Here is a 27,189-nt window from a genome sequence, read left to right on the forward strand (position 1 = left end):
AATTCAAGGATAATTAAAGCAAACATGATGCAGCTGACTACAATTTAGAGTGCCACAGCAAAGAGTCTAAATACATATCTAAATCCGAGATTTCAGTTTTTGGTTTTTAATACATTTGCAAACCTTTCTGAAATCATGTTCTCACTATGTTATTATTGGTTATTGAGTGCAGATTGATGGGCACAAATGGAAAATATATCCATTTAAAATTAATTCTACATCACAATAAAGTGTGCAGAAAAGTTAAGGGGTCTGTATACTTTCTGAATCCACTGTATCCACAATATGTACATCATATAATTTGTATTACATCTTTACACTTGTTCCGGTGATCTGAGTTTGTTTTATCTGAATTGAATATAAAGAAATATGCTCATTAGTAAAATGTTCTAAACATTTCACATTGAGTTCTGCATGAAACAAAGCTGGACAAAACAGAGATGAGGATGATAAGATGTATATGTAGATAGAGAGATAGTACATTATTTGTTCCAAGGGGCAACTTTTGCTTTTCATAGAAGCTCAAGAAATGATGTAAGAAACAAACAACAATCCTCCACAAACACATACAAAAATTACAGAAAGAAGAAGAAGAAAAACTGTGACGGAAGATTTGGCGGCAACCAGCTAACCTAGATTAAACCCAAAAAATGGCCATTAAACTAATGATGATCATCAAAATTATGTTGAGCTATGCTTACCAATGCACAGTTTAATAAAAATTTAGATGAACTCTTGTATTGCATTATTTTTATTGTGCATTGCTCGAGTTAAGCTCTTAAAATGTACCATGGATGCAGAAAACAAGTAAGACAATTAAGACTAGGCTGACTTGAGGCTACTGATTCTGCTATATTAAAAAACAAGTGCTGTTTGCTGAAATCATTCTTTATTTGGTGTTTGTGCAGGGCTGGCTTCATTTTTGGTTGAAACTAAGTGGGCACATGTTACCTTTTCTAACCCCTTTTATTTTTGAAAGAGGTTTTTGTTATTTATTTTCAGAAAGTCACATAAGCTTATTTCCAGGAGGCCTATATTTGCAAGAGATTCCAGCAAATCTAGCACTTTGAGCACAGGGTTGCTTCCATTTTATTTGTACTTTTCTAGACTGCAGTGTAAAAAACTGCAGCAACTCACCCACACACCCTTTACAGAAGTGTTGTTCTACCCTTGAGTAGCATTTGAGGAGACTGCTGGCAAGAGTGGTAAAGACAGTGTCCTCGTCAGGCAAGAAAAGAGGCACACAGTCTTGTTAGGCATCAACTCCAGAGGTAGAGGTGTCCAACTATTTTCAGGACCTTACATTTGACTATGATGGGCCTGTCAACTTCTCATCTGGTGTGAGGCCTCTTTTTGCACTACTGTGTTCCTAAAGAGCACCTGAGTAAATACACTAGCTGTTTTACACTTTCTAATCTTTTGTGTTTTTATCAACTGTTAATAATAGTACTATCATGTGTTTTTATCAAGTCTGAATAGTACTACTCTAATATGTCTTGGCCTTTGTCCAGCTGCTGCTCATGCTTTTTACAGCCTGTTCTATGACTCTGTATGCAGTGCATTAACTTTCACTGCTTTTAGGCCTTCATTCCCTGCCTTTTTAGTTTTATTTTATTCTGTATGGTTCCCTATGTGATTTTGTCTCCTTATGCCTAGCTGTCAATTTTTTCCCCACTTTTACCTTCTATCATAAGTACTGCCACCTACACAATATTTGATTAGCTGTTCTTCCCCTGTTGGAAAGTACGCTTTGCCCTATATCTCTCTTCCTGGCATACATGCTCGATAATGTAAGTCTGATATAACTGATTGATCTAGTATTCCTTTTTTCTATTCTGTTTAATTCTTTGTATAGGTAAAAACGTATTTTTGCTGTGTGCCTCCAACTCTGCATATGCCACCAGCTACAACACCCAATTAAATCCCTTTAGCTACTCCCAATCGCATGCTCAATATTGCATCTGAACAACTAAAAAAAAGCTGAATAACTTCAAAATTTTGGTTTTAGTAACAAATAAAGCAAGTAAAATTGCACATAGAAGAGCGCAAATGTAAGCTCCTATCAGTCACTAAAAAATAATGTCAGCATTCAACAGGCGCTCTATATGTCAGCAAAGCTGAAAATCAGTCAGCTTTTGTGCTCTGTTTGGGCATTGAGACAATCACTGAACAATTAATTAAAAATAAAACAGCTTCTAAAAAATGTAGAGTTTTACTCCTCTTGAACATTCATAAAGATTGTGTTGTTTTAGTGCACCGCAGATAATTCAGTCAACATTGTTCTTTATTTTATTTCAGTTTGCTTTCCTTGATTCAATGTACATTTTTTCTCCAGTTCATTTACCTTGATTGTTAAGATGATAAGCTTTCATTGATTTTAACTAGCTACCAGTTAACAATCAGCTGCAAGTAACAAGGAATTAAATAGCTAACCAGGTGCCATCTGCAATCGTAAGCTTTGAAACTAATAATATGTTTGTAATACAGATCACTTGACACATAACTACAAATTGTATGTGAATCAAATTTTAGATAAAGCTGCTCCTCTCCAAATAAAGGTAATTAAAATTGAAAAGGATTCATCATGGTTTAATGATACCACACTCTCTTAAATTAAAATTCGGCAAATTAGAGTATAAATTGAGAAAAACATTGCAAGTTGCAAGTTTACAGGTGTACATAGACTAAATGTATAATTGGATTAAGCTGGTTTGAAAATGAATGAATGAAGTACACGAAAGCTCTCTAAAAGGCACGCTCTGATTACTACTCCAAATGAATAAATATACATTTTAACAACCCTCAAGTTTTATTTAGAATGTTGTAGTAAATAGTAATGCAAGCAAGTAATCAGTAGAGCTGAAATTTTGGTAATTCATATACGATTATTACCTTATAGGAGTCTTATAAGATCTGCATTAAGAAATTTACAAGTACTTGTACGTGTGTGCTCATAAGCTGAATCAAAAATATAGTATAAGTGTGTGTGTGTGTTTAAGCCAGATATAAGTAAAGAAACTTCAACATATTATACTGAATGCAAATGTTGACAAGTACTTTTGCTAAATTAATTTTGAGTTCACAGAAAAATATAAATGGAAGATGCATATTCCCATGAGAAGTTCTCCTCCTAATATCTTCAGTGGCCATGAACTACTTTGAGCCTCTGCTAGAAGAAAGATGAGAGAAAGAAAGAGTTCCGAATCTTCATCTGGTTTGCATTAAGCAAAGCAACTAAGTAATCAATTGTCTTTTCTGGAGGCTCACACCACTTTCTTCAGTTTGTAAAGTATGTATTGGCCAACTCTAATCCATTGCCTAGGAGAACAACCCAACCTGACAATTGTCCAGGAAATATCTATGAGCTCAACAACTTGTATACTTTAATAAACTCACTATGGGTTCTCATCTTAAGGAGTTAAACCTGTTCAAACATACAATTTTCAAGGTCTGCTGTTGAGAATCAATCTGTGCAGGGCTGATAAAATTTGAATGACAGACTTATGTTAATTTAAAAGCCTTTTGTGCTTCAGTGAGAGAGAGAGTACTCCCACCTGGGGTATCCATTTTTGTTTTGTACTTCTTTTCCCCTGAGATCGGTCAATAAAGGTTTTCTGTTGAGTTTTCTGTAGGTTCAGTGTGTCTTTTCTGCCCATCTTTACAAGAGTTATCCTACTCAATGAACTTGTTAAGGCATTGAGTGTGCAATCTAATATTACAATAATAGCAATGTTTTTATGGCTTTCATTAACAAGTAACTAGATCAGGGGTCTGCAACCTTCACTATCAAAAGAGCCATTTTGCCCCCTCTTCCTCCAAAGAAAAATAGTCTGGAGCCGCAAAACATAACACAGCTTATAAACTTTTAAAATGCTATTGTTCTCACCTGTTTAATGTGACTTCTGTTTCTGAAGTTCCCTGCAGATCATCTCTATGTCGGGGCTGTACGATGTGACTTTGACCTTCACACAGAACTGCAGGCTCTCATGTGTGAGGCGGGAGCGATATTTGGACTTTATGAAGTTCATGCATGAGAAAACTTGCTCACATAAGTATGTTGAGCCAAAGATGGACAGGACTCCAAATGCATATTTTTTCATGTTCATATACGTTTCGGGAATGGCACTCCATGTGTCAAAAACAAGTTTGTCGGGTTTGGGGAGGTTTTCAATATCACTCCATTTGTGCTCTTTAGCGAAAGTAGCCTTCTGACGGGCGACTTCTTCAAGATCCGCTGTCAGACATTTGAACTTGGATACCCATAAATCTTTATCCGCTATGTCGGCCAGTTCAATTTCTAGAACGGGCTTACTTACTCCTGTGAATGCGGATGTGTTCAGCAGGGATGGGTCGATGCCCAGGGGTGTGACAGGGAAGGAGAGAGTGTTTTTTTCCTTTCTGAACTCACTGAATCTCTCTCTAAATGCAGCTTGCATTGCAATAATTGTACGGTGGAAATAATCACAATTTATGTGATTGTTCGCTTCTTTGAACTCTCTCAGGGAGGGGAAGTGAGAGAGTGTACCTTTCTGTACATCTCTGGCAAACACTGTCATCTTGCGCTCAAACGCCAAAACATCCTCCAGCATCTGCAGGGCCGTGCTTCCCTTTCCTTGGAAATCATTTTTCAACGTGTTTAAGTGACTTATCATATCCACCATGAAGTGCAACTTTACCAGCCAGTCGAGGTCTCCCAGTTCAGGATAGCTGAGGCCTTTGCTTGCCAAGAAGGTTCTCACATGCGCCAGACAGGTAGCGAAGCGTTTCAGCACCTCTCCCCTGGACAGCCACCGGACTCTGTTGTGCAGCAGGAGATTCGAATATGCGCTGTTGACTTCTTCTAACAGTGAACAGAACTGTTGGTGGTTTAACCCGTTTACAATTATTTTGTTCACTATCTTGATAGCGAGGTTCATCACTTCCACACATTCAGGGGGGAATGTTTGAGCACACAGTGCTTCTTGGTGGAGGATGCAGTGAAATGTCATCAGCTCTCGATCCAGTGACTTTTGAAGTAAATTCACAAAGCCCTTCTGTGCTCCTCTCATGCTGGGTGCCCCATCAGTAGACACTGACACCAGGTGAGTGGTGTTTATTCCTTTGGCTTTTAGACAACTCACAACAGCCTCACAAATGTCCTGTTCCTGCGTTTGGCCCTTTAGCGGTATGAGTTCAATCAGTTCTTCTTGCGGCCCATCAGACTTCACATATCTGCATAACAGTGCTGTCTGCTCAATATCATTTACATCACTTGACTCATCACAGGCAATTGAAAATGCTTCAGCTGAATTGATGTCATCAGTTTGCTTACTGGTGATGTTTGTTGCCATTTTAATGGTCCTGTCCTTGACGGTCTTTGCAGAGAGAGGCATTTCTCTAATTTTCTGAACAATTTCCCGTTTGTTTTTAAAGTCGGAGAATAGATGCTCTGATATTTTTATGAACGATTCTTTCATGTATTCTCTGTCTGTGAACGGCTTACCCCTCCTTATGATCTCTTGAGCTGCCACAAAACTAGCAGCTGTAGTTGATTGTGGAGAAGTGATCCACTTTTTGAAAGTATGTTTGCTCTGTTCAGCTTCAGTAGTTCCGAAATTGCTCTCTTTCGCTCATCTTCACTTGGGTATTTTTCAGTGAATGCTGAGTGCTTGTTTCGAAAATGTCTTTCAACGTTACATTTTTTGTTGTTCGATAATTTATCACCACATATTAACCACACCGGTAAGCCAGCGTCATTGGCGGTGAAGGCAAATGCTAATGTCCATGCAGAATTAAACTCTCTATTTTCTTCTGAGATTTTTCTTTTTGGGATTTATTCATGGTTAGTGCAGGGGTCGCACACTCCAGAAGCTGCCTGCAGGTAAAGGCAAGGGCTATAGAAGTAGATGTGATGCATATTTTAGTTGACAAATTATAAATAAATAAATAAAAATAAAAATTAGATGTTAAAGTGTATAACAGTAGTAGTAGTAGTAGTAAATAAACATATATATATATAAATACAAATTAAATTAAGAAATTTCCATTATTCAGTTTCATGTTTTTTTTTTTGTCAAAGCCAAAGGGAGCCACTACAAGGAGGCTGAAGAGCCGCATGTGGCTCCAGAGCCACGGGTTGCCAACCCCTGAACTAGATAATATAAGATTGCAGATTGAGTAGGCATCAGGTTGGTAGTATTGAAGCAAACATTGTTGCCTTGTTGTTCTGCCTTCCAATCTAATTTAATGACAGAACTGGAAATGATATACTTGATTCCTGTAATTCAACCTACTACCATATCTTTTATTATGCTTATTTACTCTACTAGTACAGGTCCTACAGTTATTTTATAGCTTTAGTTTTAGATAATTTTTCAAAATGTTACTATTTTTTCGTGATGTTACATTGGTCCCATTTTCTATATTGTTGTGGGACACAGTCACTGCCATTTTAGGTTATCCCCATTTCCACAGACATTTTATTGTTAGTAAAAATGTCTGTCTGCTACTAGACCCTATTTAATATGGTGGACCTGTAGTTTCTGTATCATTTTGGTTTTGGTGTTTCAGTTTCATTTTTAGTTCTGGCTTTTGACCCATTGTACATTTCTAGGCCTTGATTTTTCTTTCATTTCCTTGTAATACTCTACTCAATGTCTGCCTTTCCTTTCCAGAATAAACACGTAGTAGTTGAACAACCCTTATTGAAAATGTTTACTACGTTAAACAGTGTTGTTCCTTATTCCTTTAAAATGATTATTATTAATTCCTACTGAAGAAGTCAGCTTTGGATTTAAATGGGATTTACTGTTATAAATTAATTTAAAGTTTACCTTTTTTGTGTAAAGTTTAAGATAGCTGAAGGCATAGCATAACAAAACACAAAATTAATTAAAAATGTACACTAGGCTTTTCCCTTATTTACAGTACAGCAACAAATCATGTTTTTTGTAATGATACTGTAATTTTCTTCAATGCTGGAACAGCTACAGTACTATCATTATGCTTTTTGAGTAATGCACAACTTTAGACATTATTACTGCCAGCTGCCTTTAAAAGGAGTTCTTGCTGTCTTCTTTTTTTGTACAAACTTTCTCTTTTTTTAATTATAATTATTAATCAACTTAATTTTTTATTAAAAATATTAAGGTATGGCCCCTAGCTTGTTACTCTGCACTTTAAATTATATTTTAAATTTAAGATTTGCTGGTGTATTTGCAGGCGTAGACCTGAGCAGTTGGTCCATCTCAACTGCCCTTTGGATGAGCTGTGAACTTGAAATATGTCGCAGAGTGAGTGAGTGAGTGATAGATAGATAGATAGATAGATAGATAGATAGATAGATAGATAGATACTTTATTAATCCCAAGGGGAAATTTACATACTCCAGCAGCAGCATACTCATAAAAAACAATATTAAATTAAAGAGTAATAAAAATGCAGGTAAAAACAGACAATAACTTTGAATAATGTTAATGTTTACCCCCCAGGGTGGAATTGAAGAGTCGCATAATTTGGGGGAGGAACAATCTCCTCAGTCTGTCAGTGGAGCAGGACAGTGACAGCAGTCTGTCGCTGAAGCTGCTTCTCTGTCTGGAGATGACACTGTTTAGTGGATGCAGTGGATTCTCCATAATTGATAGGAGCCTGCTCAGTGCCCGTCACTCTGCCACAGATGTCAAACTGTCCAGCTTCATGCCTACAATAGAATCTGCGTTCCTCACTAGTTTGTCCAGGCGTGAGGCGTCTTTCTTCTTAATGCTGCCTCCCCAGCACACCACCGTGTAGAAGAGGGCGCTCACCACAACCGCCTGATAGAACATCCGTAGCATCTTATTGCAAATGTTGAAGGACGCCAGTCTTCTAAGGAAGTATAGCCGGCTCTGTCCTCTCTTGCACAGAGAATCAGTATTGGCAGTCCAGTCCAATTTATCATCCAGCTGCACTCCCAGGTATTTATAGGTCTGCACCCTCTGCACACAGTCACCTCTGATGATCACGGGGTCCATGAGGGGCTTGGGTCTTCTAAAATCCACCACCAGCTCCTTGGTTTTGCTGGTGTTCAGGTGTAGGTGGTTTGAGTTGCACCATTTAACAAAGTCCTTGATGAGGTTCCTATACTCCTCCTCCTGCCCATTCCTGATGCAGCCCACGATAGTAGTGTCGTCAGCGAACTTTTGCACGTGGCAGGACTCCGAGTTGTATTGGAAGTCCGATGTATATAGGCTGAACAGGACCGGAGAAAGTTCAGTCCCCTGCGGCGCTCCTGTGTTGCTGACCTCAATGTCAGACCTGCAGTTCCCGAGATGCACATACTGAGGTTTGTTTGTAAGATAGTCCACGATCCATGCCACCAGGTATGAATCTACTCCCATCTCTGTCAGCTTGTCCCTAAGGAGCAGAGTTTGGATGGTGTTGAAGGCGCTAGAGAAGTCCAGAAACAAAGTGTGAAACAGAGTGAAGGGGATTAGAAGGATCTGAAGGCTATCTACATCTATAACATCTGAGAATGTAAGAGACTCTGATGTAAATGTAAAGTGAAAAATATGAAATGTTTCCATACTCAGCTGGTAGCACTGTAATCACTGCAACCTTTTGCACCTTATAGTAGGAGTAGCTCATCCAAAGATGGAAAGATCGAGGATCCAGAGCAAAGAGAAAAAAGATGGAAGAATTTCTGATCACTTTTTGTTGGATGAACGTTTATATCTCATGGCAAGTCACAGCATTTGTTTACTGCGGATAACTAGCTTAAACTTATTATTTCAGACTCTGTTTTAATGCTGGACAGGTTTTATCTGATACGATCAGACAGTGGGAAAAGGCAAAAGGTGGACTGGAAATGGTTAAAAGGTTAAAAGCAAGCATATTAAAAATAAAACTAAAATGTGTTATCCGGTATGACTGAATACTGAATCCAATAATGACTTAATTTTTCAATGTTACTGCCTAGGAAGATAAGTTGCATCATTCTGATTAATGTTAATCATTCTGACCTTAGAATGCTGATGACTTAACTAGTGGAACATTGAAACAAACAAACAATAGCATGTTCCCATTTGTAGACACAACAATCTGAACCTAATCTATTTAAATGTCAATGCCTTTAAATGAAAACCTGAAGTACAACTGAGCAGATTTGACCATTTTACTGCAACCTATAAGCCTATGAGTGACAGCAGCTGGTCTGTTTTTTTGTTTTTTATTAATAATATTTATGTTTTACTTGAACTGTAACTAGGCATTTTACTGTAATTTGTACAATAAGTGTAAGTGACAAAATAAAATTTTATTTGATTATTGATCATAACAGTCTGCTGTTGAGGCTTGATAATTCAGATTTACTGTAAGGTGCATTGCTGTTATAATTTGTAAGTTATCAAGTCATATAACAGGAAAAGCATCTGTTGTGACAGCCATGTCTGTCTGTCTGTCTGCATGAGACATCTTGAAAACCTCATGGACAGATTTTTTGAAATGTAGCATGCTTATTATTCAATAGAATTTGTTGAGATGGTTCACTTTTCATTGAGATATCTCAAACAGATCAAGCTGTATAAAGTTTTGAAATCTGAAACTCTCCCTTTGAAAACCTTTGGCAAATTTGCAGACTTGTCAGTCTTAAAACAGGGAAACATTCTGTGTCCATTTCAACTACAAATTACTGTTTCAATTTTACCTAAACAGCAGTTACTCCAACATGTATTCTTTATATATATTCCTCCTTTTCACCTATGACAACAATTAGTGATTGCAAACAGATCCCCAATTTAAATAAATGAAGGACAGGGCAGGAAGTCGCTGTGTTGGGATGTTTGTGTGTGTGGGCCAGTGGCCTGTATTTATAAGTCCATTTGGGTGTGTGTAGAAATGTCTGCATCAGTAAATTGTTTCTGCTTATAGTCTTTCCACCTTCTTTAGCACAAATGGAAGAGAACCAGTGCGTGAGCATCACACTCCTCTGATGCTTTAAGTCATACCAGGTAAATTAATGGCCTTTAAGACCATGCAAGTATAAAATGAAAGGAAGGAAAACAATTAGTTATCTAGATATGAAAGAAGAACTTTGTGGTGTTATACACAGAGTAAATAATATTTACTCAATATTAACCTAACACTAAACCAACCTCACAGTTTCATTATCTACAGGTTATCCTGAACCGCTCTTTGAATACGTAGTGTTATGCCAAAAACAAGGAAAGGCCAGTTTAAACAAATGTAGGTGACCAGGAAAAAAAACATCAAGGAAAAAACTGGAAAATTCACAACTAAAGAGTCTGTCTGATTTTTTTTTATCCATCTAATAAAGAGCACAGAAAAAATGAAGTTGTTTTACCAGAAAACTAAAGTCTACAGTAAGTGCCGAAGAAATGAATCCTGAATGCTTAAACACATTATAAAGTTTATCGTCAAATCTGGATATTAGTGCTAATCATTAAATTTAAATACCTTGGTAAGTCAAGGGTCACAAGACCTGAAACCGCACCCTCTAACATCGGGTCAACACATTTGGGCAATGAAGCAACAATAAAGTGGTGTCCAAAGAAAAAGCAAAATAGCATCTGGGAAGACTCAGAAAGTTTGTATCTTATTTAAAACTAAATCCAAATTAAAAAAAGTAACAAAACATATTTTGTCTAAAAGAACATAAAAAAGTTAAGTATTTTTAAGTGGAAACTTGATTTCAGAGAGATCCTTTAGTATGCATTTTATAAAAGAACGATAAGGGAATTTTGTTATTTCTACAAATGAACATGAGAACTACTTTTTTATGGTTAAGTGGTTGGCAAGGTCTGTATTTTCCAAGGATCGATGGCATTACATTGTATGATTCCAGACTTACACATTTAATCTCCAGAAGTCATTAAACAAATAGCTGCTGGCTCTGTGAATATTAAACTCAAGACAAATTACTAGATCATTTTATTCAAGCATATGATCATGTGCATTTTATTCAGAAACATCTGTGCCAGCTATTCATTTAGATTATACGTGCAGCCAATAAAATTTATTAAAAATTACACCTTTTTCCCCTCAGGCAGATTGTGTCTAATAACCTTTAACTAGAGAATGAATGAGAAAATACTCTAAGTAAATAAAAGAAATAAGCCTAAACAGCACAATAAAAAATAACAGCAACACGCTGGCAATATGACTTTCAAAAAACTAGGGGACTTTGACACATATTTAAAATACAGGACACTTCCAAGATGTACTCAATACCATAATAATTCTAAGAAGACTAAATAATAAAAAAATGAAGTTTAGTATATAGATTAAATAACAATAAGGAGTAACAAAGTGGAAAAAACAGTAATAACAAGACAAGTAATAAACACATGATTCCTCTCAGGGCCTTCCTAATACAGGTCCCCTTTCACTGACTCTTTATAGAGTTGCAGGCCCAGTTACCCACTGTGACAGATAGGGGCGCTCTCGATCCCTTGAACCCTCAGACACCACATCAGACACCAGATAAAAGTCAAAATAATTATTATTTATTATAATAATAGTGTGCACCAAGCACCTACCACTCCACAATACTCCAATACAAATCAATAATCACAAATACACAATCCTCCTCTCTCCAAAATGCGTTGCCACCCTTCCACCCAGCTCAGCTCAACATATGGGATCTCCACAGTCCTTTTATTGTCCTTGACCCGGAAGTGCTTCTGAACCCTCAGTCCATGTGACTTCCTAGCACTTCCGGGTCTGATCAAAACTCTTCTTTTTCATCCCGGAAGTATGTCATTCCCTCTGTTGCTGTAACTAAGACGCACTTCCGGGTTATAGGGCACATAATAGTCCCTGGGCCTCCCTGCAGTGACTCCTAGCGGCCCCCATGGTATCCAGCAGGGCTGTGCATTAAAAGTCCACTGTCCATAATTCCCTGCTGGCATTCGGGGCATCTCCATGCTGCAAGGAGGGCTCTATCTGGCGGCCTGGGGGTGTTGGCCGGGATGAATGGCTGGCCATATCTCACACCACACAATCAAAACTGTGACTGGCATATTAAATGAGTCACTTTTACCACCCACCAGTCAAGGCCTTTCCCTGACTTACCTCCCAACTTCACATTCAAGGAGTCAGTAAGGCAGCTTTATACCCCAGGTGGGGATCACTTTCAAATTTATTCCCAGGATAAGGAATATGCTCTGGAAGCTATGGGGTTATCCTCCTAGATTTCACTCAGCCACCCTCAGGTGCTCCTGCAATCCTGAACGAATGTAAGCATTTAAAAGTATAGGCAAGTTTTAAGCATTTTTTAACATGGTTGTGAACACAATAGAAGAGCTGTACAGAAAATGTTATATTTTGGACAAGAAAATGAAAAGTTACTTTGTCTTAGGAAGCTCTGTATCAGTAATTGATAACAGCCTTAGGTTAACAACCAGAAATAATGAGAGAGAAATCAATTGTCAAAGTTGAAAAACAAAAGAAAATCAATGGTTAATAATTAATCAAAAGTTCTCAGACCTGTCTAATCACATCTCCCTAACTCAATTTTTGCAATTCTTTTTCATTTCAAGATTTTTTTTTCTCTTTCTCAAAGATTGGTTAACAGTATTACTCCGTTCATATTTTTGTAACAATGGTATGTATTGTCGTGTGGGCAACACACGTGACTGGCAATAGATGCCATCACTGTGAAACAACATGGCTATGTGTATCCATTCCAAAACAGATAATGCAAAGTATTTAACATAAATTATTAATTAATTATTAATATCAGTCTATTGTGGAATATATATTATATTGAATAATGTTTGTGTTTTTTTGTAATTGTCATACAATCAAAATAAACTGAAAACAGCTCTGAAGCCTCTTTGTTTTTCAGATGATCAGTAAATAGGTCAATAGATTTCTTTCAATAGATAGGCACACAAGTTCTAAAAATGTACATATTGTTTTATAACAGAGGTTATAAAACCAGTGCTTTTATGATTAATGCATTCATGATTTTTTCCAACAATAATAAAAAAGAAAGTGACCCTCTCCAAGAATCATCAATATGTAGCTTTAAAATGATTTCAATCTGACACAAAGAGATGCAGGCTTTTTTCGATCTTGTGCAATTTTGATAAGGCAACCATAAAATGTGACCTCATACTATCACTCAAATCAACAAAACTTTCAAATTTTATTTACTAGCTTTACAGTAGGCACTGGAAATTATTAAGAAAGCTAACAGAAAGTTAGTTTATATACAGTCATATGAAAATGTTTGGGAACCCCTCTCAGCCTGCATAATAATTTACTCTACTTTCAACAAAAAAGATAACAGTGGTATGTCTTTAATTTCTTAGGAACATCTGAGTACTGGGGTGTTTTCTGAACAAAGGTTTTTAGTGAAGCAGTATTTAGTTAAATCAAATGTGAAAAACTGGCTGTGCAAAAATTTGGGTCCCCTTATAATTTTGCTGATTTGAATGCATGTAACTGCTCAATACTGATTACTTGCAACACCAAATTGGTTAGATTAGCTCGCTAAGCCTTGAACTTCATTGACAGATGTGTCCAATCATGAGAAAAGGTATTTAAGGTGGTCAATTGCAAGTTGTGCTTCCCTTTGACTCTCCTCTGAAGAGTGACAGCATGGGATCCTCAAAGCAACTCTCAAAAGATCTGAAAACAAAGATTGTTCAGTATCATGGTTTAGGGGAAGGCTACAAAAAGCTATCTCAGAGGTTTAAACTGTCAGTTTCAACTGTAAGGAACGAAATCAGGAAATGGAAGGCCACAGGCACAGTTGCTATTAAACCCAGGTCTGGAAGGCCAGGAAAAATACAGGAGCAGCATATGCGCAGGATTGTGAGAATGGTTACAGACAACCCACACAGATCACCTCTGACCTGCAAGAACATCTTGCTGCAGATGGTGTATCTGTACATCATTCTACAATTCAGCGCAATTTGCAGAAAGAACATCCATATGGCAGGGTGATGAGAAAGAAGCCCTTTCTGCACTCACACCACAAACAGAGTCACTTGTTGTATGCAAATGCTCATTTAGACAAGCCAGATTAATTTTGGAACAAAGTGCTTTGGACTGATGAGACAAAAATTGAGTTATTTGGTCATAACAAAAAGCGCTTTGCATGGTGGAAGAAGAACACCACATTCCAAGAAAAACACCTGCTACCTACTCTCAAATTTGGTGGAGGTTCCATCATGCTGTGGGGCTGTGTGGCTAGTTCAGGGACTGGGGCCCATGTTAAAGTTGAGGGTTGGATGAATTCAGCCCAATATCAAAAGATTGTTCAGGATAATGTTCAAGCATCATACAGTATATTAAAAGGAAGTTGCTACTTTGAAAGCTCAGCCAATGATAAACAAAAATTCAAAGAACTAAGAGGGGTCCCCAAACTTTTTCATATGACTGTAGCATGATGTGTAGAGAACAAGTCAAATCAAGCTTTATAACGCACCAGTGAGGCCTCACCTGGAGTGCTGTGTGCATTTTAGTCTCTGGGCTACAAAAAAGACAGAGCAGTGATGGAAATAGTCCAGGGAAAAGTCACTAGGCTGATTCCATGACTAAGAAGTATGAGGAGAGACAGAAGGAGCTGAACCTTTTCAGTGTAAGCAAATGAAGACTAAGAGGTGAGATGATTGAAGTTGTCAAAATTATTAAAGGGATTAGTACAGTGGATCCAGGATGTCACGTTAAAATAAGTTCAACAATAACATGAGGACACAGTTGGAATCTTATTAATGGGAAATTTTGTACAAGTGTTACAAAAGTTTTTTTTCACACAAAGAATCATAGACACATAAATAATAAATTACCAAGCAGGATGGCAGACAGTAAGACCTAAGAGACTTCAAATCTTGGCTTGATGTTATTTTGGTGGAATGAGATGGGTAGTATTTGGTAAGATTATTTTGGATGGAGAGCCTGTTTTTGTCAAAGTTTTTGTGATATTCTAATGTTCTAATGGTGTTTTGTTTCACACTACATTTTATAAAAAGACGTAATTCAGATTACATGAATGTTAAAAGCCTGTTGTGATAAAACTTGGAAGAATTAATGCATTATGTTCTTGTTAAATAAACATATATTGGCATTTAAACTGTATAACAAGTGCTTTCAGAAGTTTCTTGTTCCAAGTGCAGCTGAAAACTCTTGTTTGAATAGCTGAGAACAACATTCTTACTGTTAATGAAATTTAAATATTTGCAATGGGGTGCTCTGCATGCAACACAACCTACTTCATATGTTTTGTGCATCATAATTCTGACTGACCAACATGCATCTCCCAGATTGAAGTGATAAGTGTAAAACATACTCCATTCCCAGCAATTGGGAGTTTTGTTAAAATGTCCTAGTTTTCACCTTTTTAGTGGTCTGTAATTTACATAGATTTTGCTTAACAGATGCAATCCCATTATATCAGCTGGTATCTTCTCATTTATATTGATTTTGTTTAAAATGAACAAAAATGTAAAGTAATTGAAAGTCAGTAATGTATTTTTATTTGTTTGTTGATAAATAGCAGGGTTAATGTGATGGAATTTGATCACTTAAAACTCTGTTTGATTATTTGTTTACTTTTTAATGTGTTTTTCCCTTGTTGCTTACAATTTTTAATCTACATTATCTCCCTCTTATTCAAGATGGAGATTCATAATTCTCTGCCATCCAGTGTTTTGTATTCACACTAAAATCCACATTACAGACTAGTAATAGTTAGGGGTAATTAGACAAATTAGTTTCAGGACCTTTTTTCCAAGCTTATTTTAATAACCAGTTCATTCTTTATTTTTTGGTATCTGCCTGCCTTAAGACTAAAATTTTTGTCTGCTCCTATTTTGCTTCTTTCACTTTCTAGTCATTTAGTCCTATATTTCTTCTCAAGACTTTAGTTCTTGCTAGGGTCCAAAACAAATCTGAAGTTGCATTTTTAACAAAAAAGTCATCCGCTGTAATTTTTTCTCAAGTACTGGAATTTGTCAGTTTGGTTGGTAATATAAATTAATGAATATTCTAATTATTTTTTGATAGCTATTTTGGTGTGACCATGGCTCTAAATGTTTCTGGCTCGACCTACTACTTTTATAGCCATCTTTATAATAAATTTATAAACATTCTGATATTATTTTCTGTGCCACCCTCTCTCACTCAATTTAAATCTGTATTTATTAGTGCTTGCTGTCACCTTCACATGCTACCTGAATGAACCAATTAAACCTTTAGCATTGCCTCAAGGTGAAGCTTTAATTTTTTTTTCAAGATTTAATAATTTATTTTACAGTTTGTAAAAAAATATTTTTATCATCAACAGTGAAACTAAACTTGATTTATTTATCCCGCAATAATGTCCTATTGTGCCTCTGTTTTCACTTTTATTTCCTTTAATATTAGATTTTGTCTTCCTGACTCCAGGTTATCTATCCTTCGGTATTCTATGCAATGTTTAACTGCTTAAAAAAGATAATTTTCTGAAATAGTAGATACAGTATTATGTATTTCTTCAAGTGAATATGGTATATATTACATTACTCCAAGTACTCCTATTCTTTCATCTTGCTTTTTAACAGTAATTATTTTGTAACTAGGACCTCTCGTATGTATTCATTACATTATTTAGTTGTTAATTCATCTTAAACATGCACACTATAATGCACTGTCCTTTTATGAGGATACTAATCACAGAGAGGTGAAACGACAATAAATATAATCCACCATATGCATAATATTACCCATAAGTCAAATTGGTGACCTTTTCCGGAATAACTGCTCCTTGATATTTCCACCTTATTTATATCTTCCCTGAGCGTTACCATAAAGCCATCACACAGGGCTAAGGTTCTGAAAATCTTTGCAATTGCTTTAAAATTGATTTGATGTCTTTGGCCCATCCTTCCCAGAGGTTCCCAAACACATTTTAATATGTGCTGTGACATTATGATGAATGAAATCTGGCATTTTACTATAGCACGGGTAGTCCCAAGTGGAAAATAACAGCTTGTTTGGAGCTTTTATTTCAGCTCAGAGTCAAAAGTGAGAGCTGGGCACAGTCACTGTCTTCTCATTATTCTCTTAAGTGCAATCCTTGCAAACAGATTTTACTGGCACATTAGGCATTTTGAATGTGAAATAAAGTCACCCCAAACTGCAATATTTGCAGCAATAATAAAGAATATATAGTCTCCAACAACTGATATACTAATAATGAACAGTGCACATCAGAAATAAAAATATATTTTGGATGTGTTTTCTATAATTAATAAAAAGCGGCTTTAAAAAAATCAAACAAAACCAGAGTTGCAAGTGTAAATAATTAAATTTGAGATCTCAAAAGATACTGTGAAATAGGGCTGATTTTGTTGAAAGTGATAACACATTTATTGTTTTTCTCTTCTTGTAAATATACTACACTGACTGGTTAAAACACAAAGAACTGCAAAAAAATCTAGTTAATCTGTTGACGCAGAAAGGTGTCTGATACTGCAGAAAAAATACACATGACGCATGGCAGGTAATTTTGCCATTGTATAATGCCATTCTTATCAATTAACCTAATGGGGTTGAACAAATTATGATTGTTAATGGCCACTAAATGCAGACTCTAAAATGACACAGCTGTCTTTCTATTGACAGCCAACACATAAATTGTGCAAAATTATTTTTAACACACTGTCATTTGCAATTTTTGGTAAAGTGCTTTGAAATGGTTGTCAACAAAGCTTCTCATAAAATATGGTATATATGTCACAGTACGTTTATTTTGTCTTAATCCTTCAGAAATTATAAAACATTTAAGTATATTCAGATCCTGCACCCTTGTAATATTTTTGAAGAGAGTTGTACATCATTGATTAAGGTGTTTTTAATGTTTTTATAAACATTACTTTCAACCTTCAAATCACTAAAATGCTGCTTTTTAAATATTCAAAAAAGGGAATGTGAAGTATTAACACAAAATATATTTTCAATAAAGAAAGTAATAGTTTATCCTCCACCCTTCCATTTTCTTTATTTGCTTATTCCAAAAGAGTGTTGTGGCAAGCTGTATTCTGCCATAGTATTATTGAGTACAAGTTAGGAACTAACAGTGGATTAAATACCGACCTCTAACCAGTCAATCAACCCGGGAAGCATTTTAATTAAATGTAATGGGAAAAAGGAGTACTTAGAGAATGCTCGTATGAACATAAGGAGAACACACAGATAGTGACCAGGCTCTGGCTCCTGGAGGTGTGAGACAGCTGTGTTGACCACTGCATCACAGTGCCACACTGTTTTAATTCATTTTTTCTTAAATGATAATAAAATAAGCATTTTGAAAGTAAAGAATATCAGGGATATTCTGGATAGTGTTTCAGACAAGGGGCTAACCTCTTTGGGTCATACAAATAATACATTAGTAATGGATGATGAACAGTGGGAATGCAGAATGGGGTATTGTTAGTCTCCCATGATAACTGATGGCAACAGCAGTGTGCTATTCTGTTCTACATATTTTATTCAGGTTCCTGAGGAAGAGTCTAGCCCTTATAGTACATAAGGACTGATGAGGTTGCAAGTATTCCAATAGAGTCTATCTGCAGATCTCCAGAGCTCCAGTCCATTGAGGACGTTGCCGCTTCGCATTATATGTCAGTGATGTTACACGATATGCCTGGTTACACAATGGTTAAGTTTATGGTTGTGGGAGGGTTATCTGATTCAAATAATGATGACTGTGGAGTAAACCAAGTGACATAAATGTGCAATCCAATTGACTGTTTAATGGAGCTACTAAATTGTAGGGCTGTGGAGCTTTGTAGCTGGAACCATCTCAAGTATTCTGACACTGAGGAGGTGACTGTCAATATAAAATAATGGACTAGAAGTAGACGTGTGAGCCAAAAGACCAGGGCACATTCAAATCCAGGAAGTCAATTAAACACTTTCATCAAGCATAACTAAAACCCCTAAATCATTGCTGAAACATTACCATTATCAACACATAGTAATCTTTTCTTATTTATCCACAAACCCAGATGAACAGAAAGTGTTCGCCATGGCCTTTATACTGTCCTATCCTATGATGTCATAGCTGCTTACTACTGGGTTGTTACCCTAGCAACAAAGCAACAACTTCTGCACAAAATGTCAGCCCGTGAAAACAAAATGGCATCACAGAAAAATAATTAAACATTTAAATAATATACTCTAGATGCAATATACATTCATATTGACAGTTCTTAAGTATATAAAAAAACATAGCTGTAATCCTTTCCTTTTAGAAAACATCTCTGAAAAGGCACCAATAAATTAAGCAAAAATACAGATCATAATGGCAAGGATGTCTGGGACTACAAGAGGTGGGGGGGGGGACGGGGGTTGGGGGGGGGGGTTCTGGAAATACAGCCTCAGGAGATTTACTTGGCCAAACATAGCTCTGAAAGTAACTCCCAGTTTGAAATGTAAGTAGCAGCAGTGTTACATGTACAGAGTATACTGTATATTCATTTTTTTAAATGTCTAACCAACATGCAACATGTCACCACTCTCTAGCCCCAGGATAAACAATCACTATTCCTATTTTTATATCACTTGTTCAGTACAGGCAGAAAACGTGTTGACTGTTGCTGGTCACATAGTCAGATGCTGTCACGACACATAATGTCAGAAGTATGTCAGTGCTGGACACATACACAACAGATCATCTTGGAGTCCTGAGTGGAGTAGGAGGGGAGGGCTCATCGGTAAGAGAAAGAGAGGTTGGTGGTATTTGGAACATCAGTGCAGGAGGTGAGGTGATTAAGAAGGAACATTGTTTGGTTTTTGTAGTTAGAAAGGTGACCAGTCCATCACAGATTAGACGGGGATTTTGATTTATGTTACTCAGGCTTGAATGGGGCTATTTTCTTGTTTTGCCTTTCTTGCATGTTCCCTTACAAGTAACTTAATATATTTATTTGTCTTGATAAACGAACTTCATTGCTTCATTTGACCTAAGCCTTTCAGACATATTCCTGGGTTTATTTTGGTTTGCCTCATGAATGTTCCCCAAAGGCCATAGCATATATACAGTAAAGCAACTATATGCAAAACAATGTAATTATAATCTAATCTCACTGAAGAACTGGCTGTCCTCCTGATACTTCTTGAGTTGTCTGTATCACAGATTAATGGAGCATCCAACGAGTCCATTTGTAACTGGGAATTGGCTGCCTCCACAGTTAAATCTTTTATGTGCAGGGACTCAGGTTGCAAGCCCTTCCTGCATAGCATGTGGTAGTTTGGTTGGATGGTGAGGCTGTGATTCCTGGTAGTATGGTGTGGGAATAGGGCTGGGGGTTGAGGGGTGCCTTGTGGGTCTATTCTGCATGTTGTTGGTTACACATTTTGAAATCTTGATTTAAATTTTGACTTTTTTAAGTAAAATGCACAGTTGATCACAAAAAAGTCAAAGGTTTCTTGAAATTCAATAAGTATATCTGAATACACATTGCAATTAAGTAGTCACTTCAAAATTCAGAGCAAACAAAAGTTTGCTCAAATTATGAATTGTAGGCAGAGCAGATGATCTTTAATTTTACACTGTACTCTAAAGTGGCGTCAGTACAGAGCTGCCATAACACTGACATATTTCCATCTGTTATTGCATTTATTAATAGAACCTATGACCTGAAAAGGCTACAGCTATCCAATTACAACACTAGAACGCTGTCTTCAGAGTATATCTACAAATAAGGCACTTTAATTAATATTGTGTTGTATAAGATTTGCTGTAAGACCCCAGTTCCTTTTCTTTATTATATAAATCCTCTTTTAATGATTATTCTCCATATTTCTTTTTAAATTAAGCTAGGGTTCAGCTGTTAATTTTTTCAGTCTTCAGTATTTGTAAATTCTTCTGACAATCTGTAAATGTCTTCACATTGAACACAATTTTAATGACATTTAAAATCAAGTCAATTTTTCTTTGGGGACAACCTGTGAAACTGGAATGTGTGACTGAAGCTGCTGCCAAGCCAATTAGCACATTACTATATAAATACAACTTGTCAGATGCCTCTGTGTGTTATTAGTGGATTTTTCTAAGAATGGAAAATTGCCATTACTGGAAGCTAACTGTCTGTTCAATACTTTAAATATCACCCCACTTACTCTTTTTATTTTAACAAATTGCTATTATCTTTTAAGCATGCTGCCATCTGTGCTTTTAGAATACCTAACCATTCCACAAATGCCCAAAGCCATAGCAAGCTTTAAAATAATCTGGTTTTAAATAAGCTGTATCAAATGTATCCTAAACATTCCTGGAAGCTATAGTCATTCTGGACTTTTTTCTGGTTTCTTAATGGTTTAAGAAATTCAATAATTTTATAAAGGCTTAAAGAAAGATCATAAATAAGTATCCTTTATTTTTCACAATTACTTTATTACAATTCTCTAACTCTAATATAAAAAAGAGTAAATTGGTATCATAATCCAACATTTCAGACCCTTTGAATTCAGTTTGGGGTGTGGGGTCAGGGTCTATTCTAGCAGCATCAGATGTGAGGCAGGAAGCAACACTGGATGGGACAGAAAACACAATATTCTTAAACATGGTGCTTATTTTCATTCAAATGGACAACTCACCTGACTCAGTATTCCCAAAATGGCTGCTTATAAACTCTTGAACTGCCTCTGTCCTCTATCCTCCAGTGTCTGCCATTCAAATCATGGAAAATTTGCATAAGCTTTGCATGACAATACTGCAAATGACAGTGCCTTTATTCTACTTTTTCAGGACTTAACCTGAACAATACTGTTGATCAAATACAGAATGGAGGCCTCAGCTTGCACGCTTTATTACTTTACACAGCCATTCTGCTATTATTGAACTTGCTTAATCCAGTTCTTTGTTGTAGGGGCTGGAGTCTATCCCAGCAGCATTAAAGTTCGGTATCTGTCAAGTCGAGGTTATTTCTTCACAGGTATATTTCTTCGAGATATACTGTGTATTAATTTTTCACATGAAATTGTGATCTGAAGTGAAGCATTTTTTTATAAATTGTAAAAAATGTGTAGCCCGCTCTTTCACTCTATAATGGAGTGAAATTACTGAATACGTCCATTTTTCAAGCCAAAATTGTTATCAAATACAGTATATTGATCTGCAACTTCACATAGCACATATATTTCAAAACAACATATTCATGTCATTTTGGGAAGGGCAAAAAGCCAAAAGCAAACCATTGTTGTGAGATTCATCCATTGTAAAAGGAGACCAGGTGCATGCTTCACTTCACAGTTCATCTTCTTCCATGTCAACTTTTCTGCACCAGAGGTGTGGTTCCCCCAGCATCTACTTTTCACTTGGAAAAGTTGTCTCCAAGTGCTATTACTGACATTATTCCATGTCAATACACATATATAAACTGCTGTTTCAATGCAATAGACAACTAGGCAATAATTACCGAAAAAACTCACACTTATGATTGTTCACAGTCTTTCTCTATATTGAAGATTATGTTGTTATATCACAAACGTATTGCTTGCTGCTTTCCGATATCAGCATGCAGCTTTGCTTTGGTGATCTAGAAAGAGAAAGATTGAGGGTGCGAATAGCTTGCAATCAAGTGATAAGAACTGAGCAGATGTTATAGGCATACATTTAGTTTTAATCACATTGAAGTTTACAAAGATTATTTCAATGTATTAGCATAGGCAGAGTGGTAGCACAGAGCTATCATTCCTGCCTCACAGTGCTAGGTGCATGTTTTTATTGATTAATTTGTATCAGTGATTTTTGATGAGTTTACTCCCTCAAAATCAGCATCAAATATCCTCAGCAAGAGTGACTGTGCTAGGCCTGTAAAATAATTGGATTGTGGAGCAAATCATCTGTTTCACAATGGCATGACTCTATCACACACTCTGCCTTTTACACTTTCTTATATTTCTTTTTATTATGTGTGTTCATGACACGCCATGGAAAATTCATAATGGTGAATGGTGATTGAACTTGTGAACATAGTATTGATGTACAGGTGATTAGGCTTTTATAAAAAATGCAATGCAGTTTAGTCAGTTCAGTTCAGATTTATTGTTTTTTAATACAAGATACAATGTCTTATGTGCATTCCTCACCACCATGCTCCCACTCAGCTTGAATCTCTCTCTACAGGCTATGTAAAATACAGTAACTACAGAGAACTAAATAGCTGAAAAGTAGGTGCCGTGTAGGAACAAATAAACATGATTTGCAGACACATCTGTTAAAAGCCATGAATGATCATAACTGTTGAAAAATAGAATTACAGGGGCAAAGATTTGGAGGCTTTGGAAATATAGTGAATGGGGGAGGGGTGTGAAATCTCCAACCATGATACCCACTGCAAGAAGACAAATGAACAAGAAATAATTGTGTAAAGAAAATAGTATATAGAATCTGTGATAAAATTTATAATTTTCAGTTTACTTTTGCTTTAACAAGTATGACTCAGAAGCATAGAAGGCATGTTTTCTTATATCAAAACCTTTGCTGCTTCATTTTGGACATATCCAGTAAGATTTAATACTAGTATCCCTGAAGCCTATTAAAAAACTCGGAACAAATTCCTTCGCACCTCTCCATCAGTATCTTTTGTTTTGTAAATATGTCGATCAGCACAAGCAGCAAGCAGCCTGCTATCCCATTCCCCATCCAAAACCCCACCCCCTTGACAGAGCTCAACTCGGGCAAAAAGTTTTCCCAGCTCAAGCCAAGGCTCCTTATTTGTGTGTGAAGTGCATGTATTTGTATAGGATAAATAATACAGTCGAACCTTGATATACAACCGGCCTGACATGCGAACAACTTGCTTTACGACCAAAATTTTTGTTTTGAATTACGATCAACATCTTGTGTTACAACCCGAATGCGGTCACGTGTATCCACTTGTGCGATTGTAAACAAACACCTGAGAGCATTTGTAAGCGTCAGTCGGAGCTCAGATACATGTTTTTGTGGACGTAATTTCAGTCAGTGCAGTGATTTATATAATTTATTTCGATAATTGCTAAGGAAGGAAGCAAAGGTAACAAAGGTAAAGAAAGCGATCACAATCGAAACAAAGAAGGAAATGGTGTGGAAGTATGAGAGTGGCGTTCATGTGACCGATCTCGCTAATATGTACAGCATGTCGAAATCCACCATCTCAACAATTTTACAAAGAAAAGATTTGTATAAAGAAACTCCTTCCAAACAATAACCACCTTCCATTTCATTCTCCTCCTCCTTCCTTCCTGCAAGCCAAAGATGTCAACTTAAATGGTGATTACAGTATGAAATTGTTGTTTCTGGTAGGCTAGGCACTTTTTATAACTTTTTGGTTAGTACATTTGAAAAATTATTGGTGTTCTTGGTAAATTATGCACATTATACAACCCTTTTCTATTAAAAAATGTTAAGTAAGTGTTTCTGTGGGTGGTTTGGAACACATTAAGGGCATTTCCATTATTTCTTATGGGAAAAATAGTCTTGACTTACAACCAACTTGAGTTACAACCAGCCCTTGTGAACGAATTGAGTTTGTAAGTCAAGGGTCCACTGTATTTTGTCATTTAGAATACATACATTTTATGTGTGTTCTGTGTCTACAGTGATCTGTGTAAATGAAATACGAGGAAGCAATGAAATACGAGGAAGCAATTATTGAACACATAACTAATAAAGAAATGTTTTTTCATACTTGAGTAATAACTGACAACATATAGGCATGATAAAGTATAACAAAACAAGTGAGCTTTTATTTAAGAATATAACCATAGAAAAAGAAATCGGGTCAGGGTACAACATTGACACGACAGCTCGGGTGGTGCAGTGGTAAGAACTGCTGACTCATAATCAAGATGTCCCCGGTTCAATTCCGAGTGCGACTGTTTTGAGTAGTGAGATGCTCTTATTGTTACTGTTAAAGAGTAAAAACAACAAATCCATTGATTTGAGTCTGTAACAGCCAGTGTAAATGTATAGTACTTGTAAAAGTTAGCATTTTTGTTCTTTAATTCAGTTTTATTCTCTCACTCACGTTCACGCTCACCCCGATCTGACACTGCTGTTTTCAAATAAACATGTGCTATAAACAGAGGTGAACTCAAATGAGGATGAGGGTTCTACATCAGAGAAAGAGAACAGAAGCCCTCCACGCAAGAAATGTTTACTCACAATGCACCTGTACCAGGCGTAAAGGCCAAAGTTTGCACCGTTTCGATACAGCAACAGGTCGGGCATCATCCTATGAATGTGCTACATGTGTGCCCTTCAAAGAAAAAGTAGGGCATGTCGAGCTCGTCATATCGTGCAAAGTCCTATTTGTGATTGTTTTGTGATAGTCTTTATATGAAAAATATATTTATGTTACTTATATAAAAGCCAGATCGAATGTTATTTACCTATTTACCTTGATTTATTTAATTATCTTCCTACAGCGTAAAGTCAAGTAGACTGCGAGCTTCCTGTGTTAGATTGACACAAGCATTCTGACAAGTACATGTACAATGCCTTGAAAAGTGTGACAGCAGCTTCCACCTGCAGCTACAGACTCTTCAGTACGTGAGCGACTCTCCATGCAAGTGTTTAGATCTGGACGTTGTATGTGCCCAAAAAGAGAAGTCTGACTGACTGAAGTGTCAGCTTCAGTACGCGAGCAATGGTACGAGAATGCAGTAAGACTTCTTTTTTTGGGTACATAAACAAGTCCCTTCACCTGCATGTTCTTTATTTCTAAACAGGGGGGTAGTTTCCGTACGTCGCTTAAATCATCCAAGATCAGATGCCTGATCTTGGATGAGTTAATGCCGGTGAAACTCATCCGGGATAAGTCGGTTTTTCAAACGCAGCCGCATAGTAGATTAGTCTAGCTGGATCTAATCATCCGAAATGAATGCACATGCCCGTGCTGAGTGAAAAGCCCATATATATTGAGTCTAGAAAACATGATCAGCAAGTCTTTGATAGGCTGCAATAAAATGACGAAAGAACGGGCGCATTTTTTTTCACACAAGCTGTGTGTGTGTGTGTGTGGGGGTGTTAGTTAGTTAGTTAGTTACTCGAAGGATTTCAAGATTTAATATGCACAAGGAGTAACACTGTAAAAGCAGCCCAAACCAGAAAAGACGGCTGGCAAAAAGTGTCCGACAAATTAAACGCGTGTGCATTGTACTTACTGAAAGCAGCGTTTCATTTCCTATGTGTCAGATTAATTATTTAATATGTCATAATTCCAGATCAAACGTGAGCACAAGGAGAACATGGGAACAGGTTAAAGTGAAGTACAAGGATATTCTTCAAACTGGTAAAAATTGGTATATAACTATTTAACACTAGAATTACTAGAGTCTACGAAAAAACTCGTAGATCCGGCCCACCTTAAAACCGTTCTCACCTCTCTTTTGTCTTCTAAATGTGCCGATTAAGAGGAGCAGCGAGCAGCCGGCTATTCCATCCCCCACCGTCGCAGAAAGTTCACTAAGTTTTCCCAGCTCATGGCTTGTTTGATTATCTGGGAGTGACTGAACTGCTGGAGTTCTAGAATAGAAATAATAGATCGCTATTTGGAATACATGCATTTCATGCGTGTTCCGTTTCTACAGTAATCTGTGTAAACACATTGCTAAAACAGAAACTTTTTCATATTTTAGTAATAAATGTTACAAAATATAGAATGTGTAAAGCCCGAGTTCTTAAGATCACCTAAACACTTCCACAAAAGCTTCACACACCATATAACAGTTTCCGTGGCGTAGCGAGCTAAGATTTGCTTCTCAGACCGAGTAGCTTTTCTCTGCCTCACAAACATGAGTTCAATTCCCCGCTGGGGATAAAGTGTTACTTCTTTTTTTTCTTTTTAACCTCAAACGGACATAAAATTTGTAAATTGGTATGCACTGTCAGTTAATGAGATCGTTATATTTTCATGTGGGATGCTCCTTTTAAAATATTTTTTTAACAATTGAGACTGCAATTAACATGAACAACTGTCCTTATAACTTATTTTTTTCAAGATCCATAACACACAGACAGACAGAGCACTGCGTAATACAGAGACAGACAGGCAGAGATATACCAACAAACAGGGAAGGCACATGTACTGAAAGAAAAAAAATCAACATGTGCATTGTTTCTGCAGCACTGAATAAACTCACCCGCTCTAACATCACCCCTCCCCCGATCTGGCTCTCTAAGTAACGGCGCAAGTACAGACGCAAACCAAGTGTAATCAAGAGTACTGGTTCGAT

This window comes from Erpetoichthys calabaricus, chromosome 1 (assembly GCF_900747795.2).
Source record: "Erpetoichthys calabaricus chromosome 1, fErpCal1.3, whole genome shotgun sequence".
Lineage (NCBI taxonomy): Eukaryota > Metazoa > Chordata > Cladistia > Polypteriformes > Polypteridae > Erpetoichthys > Erpetoichthys calabaricus.